This window comes from Rhamphochromis longiceps, linkage group LG20, assembly GCF_057381845.1.
Source record: "Rhamphochromis longiceps isolate RC_006_pf linkage group LG20, R_longiceps_female_GT1.1, whole genome shotgun sequence".
Taxonomy (NCBI): domain Eukaryota; kingdom Metazoa; phylum Chordata; class Actinopteri; order Cichliformes; family Cichlidae; genus Rhamphochromis; species Rhamphochromis longiceps.
The window spans coordinates 14,293,679-14,304,760 of record NC_140576.1 but is presented as its reverse complement, the minus strand read 5'-3'; the positions used below and the strand labels follow the sequence as shown (position 1 = coordinate 14,304,760).

General features: G+C 43.8%; 1 protein-coding gene across 3 annotated transcripts in view; it reads left to right on the top strand.

Moving 5' to 3' along the window:
* Positions 1-2,191: 2,191 nt before the first annotated feature.
* The window catches only part of plxnb1a (plexin b1a), an 87,103-nt gene continuing 78,212 nt past the window's right edge, over positions 2,192-11,082 (top strand). For all 3 annotated transcript variants that reach the window (XM_085392797.1, XM_085392795.1, XM_085392796.1), the window contains exon 1: positions 2,192-2,505. The gene's annotated coding sequence lies outside the window, so the exon portion shown is untranslated. The remainder of the gene's footprint in view (positions 2,506-11,082) is intronic.

Sequence of the window (11,082 nt, the reverse complement as noted above, 5' to 3'; positions counted from 1 at the left end):
TCAATGATTTCAAGTTGCATGTCAACAGGCACATCAGAAGCTCTGACTGTGAATGGTGAGCGAAAAACTGCGAATTCTGTCTCGAGTTCGCTAAAGACCTGAAATCGTTTCTCAAATTCACTCAGCAACCCTGAAATCTTGTCTTTGTATTGTTTCACGTCAGGATTAACACTTGCTGCGCACACATCTCGGAGCAGGGTCTCCGCTTGCTATCTGCGTCTCCCATAACGTGAGCTTTAACTTGAATGCATGTATGCTGTCATAATACTGTGTTACAATTTTTTTGCGTCCCTGCAACATTCTGTTCAGATTATTCAAGTGCTCTGTAATATCAACCATAAATGCAAGGTCCTGCAGCCAAAGTGGGAACTGTAATTCCTTAACAGGTTTTCCTTTTTTCTCCATAAATTGTCCGATTTCCCCACGTAGATCAAAGAAGCGCACAGCACCTCTGCTTAACCACCTTACCTCAGTGTGGTCTGGCAGACCATGGGTAATGTTACAGTCACTGAGAAGGCTGTCAAACTGACGATGATTGAGACCTCTGGCTCGGATGAAATTAACAGTTCGGACAACCACCTCCATGACGTGATCCATTTTTAAGGACTTGCAGCATAATGCCTCCTGATGCAAAATGCAATGAAATGTCCAAAAATCACCCCCTCCAGCAGTGTTCGTACAATATAAATATTATATTGTACGAACATGATCCTATATTGTACGAACGTGATAATTATGTATATTGTAATAACGTGGTATTATGTTGTTCAAACGTGAAAAGTATATTGTACAAACATGATAGTATATTGTACAAACAGGAAAAGTATCTTGTTAGAACAATAAACCTTTCACGTTATAACTTGATACACTTGTATTTTTCTTTTGCCTGGGTGGCAGCTCTACGCTTCCGTAGGACAGCTCCAGATTTGACCTCACACTTTTACTGCTTTTTTTTTTAAGATGTGTCAATAAAAAAAAATGTTCAGAATGGAATTTGTTCTTTTATGAAAATATCTCAGCACCAGAAACATTCAGGCACACGTCACACTTGGGAAGTAAAGCTGACCCTCTGCCAGCAGAGGGCAGTCACGCATCGTTGTGGTTGGTGCAGACAAGGAGGAGAGTCCCGGCTTTTGACGTCACTTCATTTTCATTCTGAAGGACTTCCAAACTAGACTTCACTGGAGATTTAAACAAACAAAAACAACCACAAAACTTCCTCAAAGATCCGTGACGACAGCTTTCTTCATCATGATCAGCTGCACCTTAGTGAACCCTTGTATGGTCACATACTGTTATCTAAACTAATAAGCACAGGGAATCCAGATAATGTGGAACTGTCAGAGAATATAAACTTTTCTCTCTGTATGTGGTCTGAGCAGGTTTGAATTACATCCGTGCTTCTGCGTGAAATCTGTCACCACGCTCCATGAACTTACACCCTGCTGTCAAGCCGCAGGAGAAGAGTAATACGTCTGATGTGGATTTTCAAAATAATCCTCTCATGTTATAGAGCCTTGATATAGAACACGGAAGTATGGATGAAGTTAAGATGGAGACAGAGAAAATAAGCAAGATAAAGTGTGTGTGTGTGTGTGTGTGTGTGTGTGTGTGTGTGCGCGCGCGCGTTTGAGAGAGAGCAAGAGTTTTGGATAATGTTAATTGAACTTACTAGGGCACTTTTGAATCATTTCCATATTCCATTTCCATATTCCACGAACGAATAACATTATGTTATTCACAGCCGACTGCAGAAAGCATTCACCATGGTGAATGTAAATACAAATATCTGTGATCCTCAAGACTTACACACCTTTTACTGACAACTATTACTTCTTATAATAACAGCAATTATTATTAGTTAGGCTCCAGGCCTTAAGAGGGTCATATGATGGGGTTTTTCTCTGTATGTATCATTGTAGTTTCTACCTTAGAATATAAAACGCCTTGAGGCGACAGTTGTTGTGATTTGGTGCTGTATAAATAAAACTGAATTCAAATGAATTGACTTGATGGACTCTTCTGACAACTAATTGAGGGATTTGTTAAATTTCGACAGAAGTAGAGATATTTTCTACTAATACTACTACGAATTACAATAAACAGTCGAGGCTTTTATTTTGTAGGCTAGACTATCATCCGGTCTCGGGGTACAGACTCGGGGATTGACGCTCACTCAGCCTCACGCAAAGCTGTTGAACCCGCTCAGCTGAGTAGAGGTCCCCGTCCTGCGGCCAAACAACAGACCGCTCCTGGTTCTGAGGGGAACACCCACCCACACCCACAAAACCCACCGGACAGGACTGGGACTTTCTTTCTACGTTCAGTTGTTTTTTTCTAAACTGCGCTGAGAAATCCTTTCTTTCTCTTTTTTCCTCCCCGTCTGAATCGCGAAGTAGAGGTTAACCCCATCAGATACTTTCTGCTTGTTAGCGTGGATGTGAGTCTCCGTTTCACTGCAGTCAGCACTATGGACGGCTGATTCACCAGCTTTACACCTAACAGGTAAGTTCAAGGCCGTCCTTGATTAAAATTGATTAAAAAAACAACAACAAAAAACAAGCAGGAGTTGTGGCAAAAGAACCTCTTGTAAAATTAAGAATAATAGCCTGTTATTCTCATTCAGTTTTTCTTTGTTAAAGACAGAAACCTGCTTGGTGGCATAATGCGCATAATGTAATGTAAGTTTAATTCATATTAGATACTTGTTTGACATGGAAGGTGGGCCTGCTTTGTAATTTTGCAATATTGTGCTCACAGTTTGTTTGGATATAACAGAATTTGTCAGCGTAACGCACAGTCTCCGTGCCAGCTTACCCAGCACACTCAGACCAGACTGCTTTACAATGGACATAGAGCGGGGCCACCGTGCGCACTCTCTTTGTCAGCTGATGTAGGAATGTCCATGAGCTGTGCGAGCCCATGTCAAATGCCTTGCTCACCTGCTAACATTCTCCTGGACATACGCGGCTGCCTCTTTACTGCCTCGTTTAGAAAACAGAAATCATGCACTTTGTGTTCACTGAACTTGGACGGAGTTCACTGGCGTTTAGAGGCGTGAACATGGGCTCGCTCTCACTGTTGGGTAATGATTGTGGATGTTGTTTATGTCGCGTGTGGTGACGAGAAACATCTCACCAGCCTTTAGACAATGAGGAAGCTCACCCTAAGACAAAGACGTTTCTCTCATAGATTGATGTTCTTGAGTGCGGGGTGAATGCATGGTTTGGTTGAAATGGCTAAAAAAGGGAAGCTTGACTTTAGCTCAACAGCTGGTTCTCCTGTTTTAAAACAGCTGTCAGATTTAATCCAGCAACATGAGAAACAGCTTAGAGATTGATTAAATCAAATCAGAGCCTCCAGAAAAACTCTCCTCTAAGTATCGTGAGAGGTCAGTGATGGAAAGCAGGTTTTCTTCCCATTTTTTTTAAAGGGGTCAAATGTTTTGATAGGACAATTCATATGCATTTTTAATGGCTGCATAGCCCGGTCTTGAACCTTGCTTATGTAGGTCCTGTCATCCAGACACTTTTGGAATAGCTGGCCATCTGCTTGCTGATGGTCTGTTCCAAAGCACGATATCGCATTACCCACGATGGACTGTGGGGGATGAAAGAAAGTGCTTTTTATTGCTTTATCACTTTGTAGAAAAGTTACACTGTTCATAGATTTAAAGCCAGTTTGTCAGTTGTGCGATGTAAGCTGACTGTAGAGATGCTTGAATGAAAAGTTTGTAAAAGGGAATATAAAACTTTGTTTCTTTGAGGGTTTTTATCTTACAATATAAAGTGCCTTGATGTGATTACTGTTGTGAATTGGGACCATATAAATAGAATAAAACAAATGTAAATGTTCTTTGAAGAAATATACCAATATAGCTTATGGTTGCCAGTATTTTTTGGTATCAACATTTTTGCGTGATATCAGACACACTGATTGGATTGCCTATTGGCAAACAATATATTACCAATTATGGTGGCTAAGGTTTTTGTCACAGTGTCACAAAATAAGGTGTTGAAGACCTGAAAGATTGTAAATCTGTTTCTTTTTGTAATGAATATTAGAGCCAAACTGCTATAGACATTTGAGGACAATATCGATATTTGGACACTTATCAATATATCAACCGATAGTTTATTTTTAAGCTAATTTCCTTAGCATTTTGTTTTAAAATCTAAAATGTGTTATTTATTCACTTGTTTATGCATGTGTGGCATTCCAACTAACTGTTGTCCTTATTAGGGAGTTGCAGAGTAACTTCTGGTGGACAAACTATGCAGCATCAATACTCATATCATGGCTGAATGATGATTTTCCCTGTCTCTTCTTTGCTTTTAAAATCTTTATTTATTGGCTATTAAAAATGATGATATTGGTAAATCATCATATACCTAATATCACCTGATAACATTAGTCTGTAAGTAAATTGGTAGAGTTTTAATGAATCATTTTGGTTTGGAACCAGTCTCCTGGAGAGGGGCTGGACTCTGTCTCAGTCTCAGTCTGGACTTGCCCCTGGTGAGAGGCGGCGAGCTGGGGTGGGTATTTTAATATCCCCTCGGCTTGCTGCCGGTATGTTGGGGTTTTTCCCGGTGGATGACAAGGTTTGTTCCCTGCGCCTTAGGGTCGGGGAACGGTTCCTGACTGTCATCTGTGCTTATGCGCCGATTGGCAGTTCAGAGTACCCAGCCTTCTTAGAGTCCCGGGGGGGGGGGGGGTGCTGGAAGGTGCTCCACCTGGAGACTCTGTTGTCCTGCTGGGAGACTTCAATGCTCACGTGGGTAACGACAGCGAGACCTGGAGGAGCGTGCTTGGGAGGAATGGCCTCCCTGATCTGAACCCAAGCGGTGTTTTGTTATTGGACTTCTGTGCAAATCACAGTTTGGCCATAGCGAACACCTTGTTTGAACATAAGAGTGTCCATAAGTGCACATGGCACCAGGACGCTCTAGGCCGCAGGTCGATGATCGAGATCGATTTTGTAATTGTATCACCAGACCTGCGACCATATGTTCTGGACACTCGGGTAAAGAGAGGGGCTGAGCTGTCAACTGATCACCACCTGGTGGTGAGTTGGGTCAGGTGGCGGGGGAGGACGCTGGACAGACCCGGTATACCTAAACGCGTAGTGAGGGTGTGCTGGGAACGTCTAGCAGAGGCCCCAGTCCACGAGATCTTCAGCGCACACCTCCAGCAGAGCTTCAACAGCATTCCGAGGGAGACTGGGGACATTGAGTCCGAATGGACCATGTTCAGCATCTCCATTGCCGAAGCTGCTGCATTGAGCTGCGGCCGCAAGGTGGTTGGTAATCCCCAAACCAAATGGTGGACACCAGAGGTGAAGGGAGCCACCAGGCTGAAGAAGGAGTCCTATCGGGCTTGGTTAGCCTGTGGGACTCTGGAGTCAGCCGACAGGTATCGACAGGCCAAGCGGAATGCGGCTCGGGCAGTGGCTGAAGCTAAAACTCGGTGTGGGAGGAGTTCGGAGAGGCTATGGAAAAAGACTTTCGGACTGCCTCGAAGAGATTCTGGCAAACCGTCAGGCGTCTCAGGAGGGGAAAGCGGTGCTTTACCTGCACTGTGTATAGTGCTGGCGGAGCGCTGCTGACGTTGACTGAGAAAATTGTCAGGCGGTGGAAGGAATACTTCGAGGACCTCCTGAATCCCACTGACATGTCTTCCGAGGAGGAAGCAGAGTCTGGGGATGAGGGGAATGACCCACCAATTTCCGGGGGCGAGGTCACTGAGGCAGTTAAACAACCCCTTGGTGGCAGAGCCCCTGGTGTTCATGAGGTCCGCCCCGAGTTCCTGAAAGCTCTGGATGTTATAGGGCTGTCCTGGTTGACACGCCTCTACAATGTTGCGTGGAGATCAGGGGCAGTACCCCTGGACTGGCAGACCGGGGTGGTGGTCCCCATCTTTAAGAAGGGAGACCGGAGGGTGTGTTCCAACTACAAGGGGATCACACTCCTCAGCCTCCCTGGGAAAGTCTATGCCAGGGTGCTGGAAAGGAGAGTTCGTCCGCTAGTCGAACCTCGGATACAGGAGGAACAATGCGGTTTTCGTCCTGGTCGCAGCCAAGTGGCGGAGGGCTTTCGCTTTGGTGGCCTCAGAATCTCATCTCTGATTTTTGCGGATGATGTTCTGTTGGCTTCATCGGGTGAAGGCCTCCAGCTCGCACTGGAACGGTTCGCAGCCGAGTGTGAAGCAGCGGGAATGAGGATCAGCACCTCCAAATTTGAGGCCATGGTTCTCAGCCGGAAAAGGGTGGAGTGCCCACTCCGGGTCGGGGATGAGTTCCTGCCCCAAGTGGAGGAGTTCAAGTATCTCGGGGTCTTGTTCGCGAGTGATGGGAGAAGGGAGCCGGAGATTGACAGACGGATTGGGGCTGCGGCTGCAGTGATGCGGACGCTGCACCGGTCCGTCGTGGTGAAGAGGGAGCTGAGTGTAAAAGCGAAGCTCTCAATTTACCGGTCAATCTACGTCCCTACCCTCACCTATGGCCACGAGCTGTGGGTAGAGACCGAAAGAACGAGATCGCGGATACAAGCGGCAGAAATAAGCTTCCTCTGAACGGTGGCTGGCCTCTCCCTTAGAGATAGGGTGAGAAGTTCGGCCATCCGGGAGGGGCTCAGAGTAGAGCTGCTGCTCCTCCGCATGGAAAGGAGCCAGCTGAGGTGGTTCGGGCATCTGACAAGGATGCCTCCTGGGCGCCTCCTGGGTGAGGTGTTCTGGGCATGTCCCACTGGGAGGAGGCCCCGGGGCAGACCCAGGACACACTGGAGAGATTATATCTCTCGGCTGGCCTGGGAATGCCTTGGTGTTCCCCCGGATAAGCTGGAGGAGGTGGCTGGGGAGAGGGAGGTCTGGGCTTCTCTGCTTAGGCTGCTGCCCCTGCGACCCGGCCTCGGATAAAGCGGATGAAGATGGATGGATGGATGGATTTTGGTTTTACCTAACACTAAAAGTGGAATAAAAACAACCAAAAGAAAATGGCGTTGTTGTTCATAGGTTTTTCTAAATACTGGTAGCCAAACTTTAACAGTCAGTACATCCATGATCCGTATACTGCTGTACTGCCTTGAGCTGTAGCTAGTATAACCTAGCAAACATTTTAGCTTGAATTAGCTAATGAGAACTTGCATATATTCATATATTGTCTTCATTTTTAGCGACATCTTTCTTGTCTTTATCAAGGTCCACAGTAGTAATAAGTTGTGTATTCAGTCTGTTTAATGTATTGTAATTTTCTGAACTAACTTAAAAGTTGGAATCGACATTAGCTCATGTTTTTTGTTAGCTTTAAATATTAGTCTATTTTACTTTACTGTTTCAAGTGTTTCTGATGTATGACTGACAATAGATAGTGAATCTATCTGGAAGGCTGAATCTATAGATAGTGAATCTATTGTCTATCTATTACACACACAGAGAGATCCAAAAGTAAAAAAAAAAAGAAATACATACAGTGGACATTCAAAAATATGGGAGTTTAAAAATTATAGTAAAAAGTGAATGATAATAGAAAGCCAGAATGGTTAAAATAACATGTAAGGATTTATATGCTTTCAACTAACACACATTAATTTAGTTCTGTTTATCACTTACAACCTTTTGTTAAATTTTGTTAGGCTTCAGACTCCATACAGCAAGAAATCTTCTGGGTCACACCCAAAACAGTATCGCAGGGCGGCTGCCATTTCTACATGGAGAGCTTTTGAAATCAAACTGTGGCTCATTATGCTCATTATATGTGGCATACAGCTAGCATTTAGGTTTCTTCCGGAGCCCAAACCTCTCAGACACACGGAGAGGAATGGGTCGAAGGCCACTTCAGCTGCAGCTGGTCATTGAAAAAGTGATGCTGCTCAAACCACCGCTTTCTAGCCCTTTCTGTGAGTCACAGAAGCAGGACTGCTCAGCACGCATGCAGCAAGGACAGGGCTTTTTGATTTATAGGTATCAAGTGTTGACTGCACTGTAGGTTAAGTAGTTTGCCTTTAAACAGTGAGAAAAGTGGAAATGAGTGGGAACAGTAAACGGAGTGCTTTTTCCTTTTGAAATCAGAAGCCTCCCCAGCAGGCCGTCTCATCCATAACCTTCTCGGGTGTCACATACCGTAGTAGGATGTGAGATATATTTTTAGCAGCATTTTTAGTAACACAGGCATCGGTTGCTAATCATAAAAACAGGAAAGGATGTGATCCCTTGCTGAGTTTTGATGAGCGCTTGTTAATGAGTAACTGTGTTGTTAAGTTGTTAGGTGATTTCAAGGCACTTGTTTGCTTAATCATAATCAGAAACATGAACTGGCATGGAAAGAAATGAGAGAGCAAACAGCCTATCCAAGTAGGTGCATCAGTGTTTGAGAGGGGGACAATGTGCACACCAGATTCTGATGATAGAAGTATTAGGGCGTTCCCCATATCGGTCACTGCAACAGCTGGTGGTCCCTTATGGTACATTCTTCTGAGTGTGTGTGTGTTTGTGGTAGTAGGGTGTGGGAGTGGAGACTCTGCAGAGAACACTTGCTGGGGCACCACTGTGGCCACAGGCATCCCTAGGAAGATAAAGGAAACTAAAAGGCATTGTTCAAGCTCTCGGCCTGTATTTTCTTCTCTTCTCTAACTCCAAGCTGCTTCTTTTATCGGTTTTCCAAGCTTAGTTAAGACAACTCACATTTGGTTGACCCTGCTTCAGATACGCTTGCTATCTCCTGGCTAGATTGGATCTTAGGCCTCAGTAAGCCCTCGCGGGAGTTGGCTGACAGTCAGATTGGCAGCCTAATAAATACTCCTTTTCATTAGGAGCAAGCTTTCATTCACTGTACTTAAATGGAAACCCCCTTTCAATTCCCCCATCCTATTGACCATACAGGATTTACAATAGAGGCGCAGGGCGTTTGTCAAGAAAAGCGCGCGAACACACGCACGCACGCACGCACGCACACACACACACACACACGTGTCACATACTGAATCTTGATTCATATCTTTGGTTCCGCTGGAAGGGTGCAATATAATTCAGCCTGAACTCTTCTTGGTAGAATCAGTTAACTAAGCAGATGGATGGGGGTGCCCAGATAACCACCAATCCACAGATAAGGTTTCTTTTCTTGGCGGTGTTAGGAAGTGGAAAGCTCGTTACTCATTGTCTACAACACCTTATCTAACAATTTATCTCCTATGATTTAGAACATGCCCCTTGGAAATTGTAGGAAAGATATTTTTTTAGTGGGAAATCTGACAGGTTTGTAGAAATTTGAATTAGATTGACTCAAAAAGTACAATTTCATTGTACTTTTGTTCTGAGGAACTCCACAAAGAAAAGTAGTAATATTCTAGAATAATTTAGAGAAATTTCAAAGGCAGACTTCTTGTTTTGTAGTGCTTGACTGACAGTGTCCTAAAAATGTTTCTGCAGTGTGGTGTACAATACCTGGTATTTCATTTGAGTTTAGAAGAAAGCATAATGCGTCCTATGTGGTTGCCCCTTAATTTGATTGAAGATGTGTTACTGCCCAGGTGTTAAGAATATTTACCACACTTACCTTTTTGTTCATGGACAGGAAACGGCATTTTTTATACAAATAAAATAATCTCACAATGAGTGTAGATGTGACAGTAACTTATATTACTAATAATGTTTATTTTACAAAACTTTCCATTGAGCAAGCTACTTACTTCATCGCAGAATAATGCTGGCGGATAAAGGAGTGCCTTGTTCTCTTTGTTGTGTTAGCAGCTCTTTCCTAGCTGATATTTTATGAACACATTAGTAGTTTTTATCTTGCTGTCCGCCCTTTTTTTCTTGTTTCTTATCAACTTTTAATTGGGTTTTTTATTTTCCATAACTAAATTATTCATCTTCTCCCTTTGTTCTTTGGATTGCTTATCACACTTGCACATGAAGCTGGAAAGCTTGAATATTATACTGATGTTTTCTTGGGGGGGTTGATATTTCCGTAATTTTGGCCTGTAGGTGTTTGTGTACCGTGGCTGAATTGTAACTTTAATATTGCTCTCCCTTTCTGCCGGGCAGCTTCGTCTGAGAAGACGATGTTCAGAATGAAGTATCAAAATTTGGATTAAAAAAAATTCAATATCCGGAATAGCATAGAATCCCTAGCTAATACAACAATAAGGTCAACATTAATCCTCATTCATGTAATCCTTTTTGAAAAGGTAATCTTCTTACAATAGGTCCGAAGAAGGCATGCCTTATTAAACCCAGAGGGTGTGGCTTTTATTGTTCTGAAGCAGCCCTCAGCCGTAGGACAGTTGTGCATGTGCCACTATCCACCAGTGCCCTGCCTCAGCCACATCCCTGGTCCCTTTACCAAGCTCCCTGGAGAGCCTCAGCTCTGGCTGCAGCTCATGCTCTAGACAAAACCCTAAACCCCCAGCTGCCCCATTCTGTATTACTTCTTTAGGCCCCTAACTCTCCCTCTTCACTACAGAGTTACAATACATATAAGGCACTCTTGCTGAATTGGGTTAATTAATTACAACAGCTAAAAGGAAATGACATCTTGATCTTGTTCATGTCAAAACCCAGAAGCCTTCAGAAGAAATGTCACTAATAAGCATAATTTATATTCTGCGTTGAAGGTTGAAATGACTCTGCTGTAAGAACTCGATCTGCATCCCCCTCAAATGCCATTTTAGGGACTGTTCAAACAGCATCTGTTTGCTGTACATAATGCAACCATTTTTATTGGATTTCAGATTTGACTTTCCGCTCTTTTCCAGTTCTTTGTAGAGGCTTGTGTCTGAGACATCACTGATGACGTTGGATCTGCTGATGGTAATCAGGGGTCTGACTGATTGCTGAGCCTAGTCCTTGGTGGCACTAAAGAGAGTTGTGTACATATTTGAGTCCATGCTGCCTAAACTTTTAGACAGTTACATGTATGTCCAGTTGCTGCAAAGCTGGAAACATAAACCCTCTTCCCACTAAACTGTTGTCCCTGAAATCCAGCCCTAGGCATCTGGGCAGTTGCCTTTGGACCCAGTAGAGTTATGCTAGTGATGTGGCTGACTCACAGGTGGAGCATTCCTTTTTTATAAGACATGCCTAAGC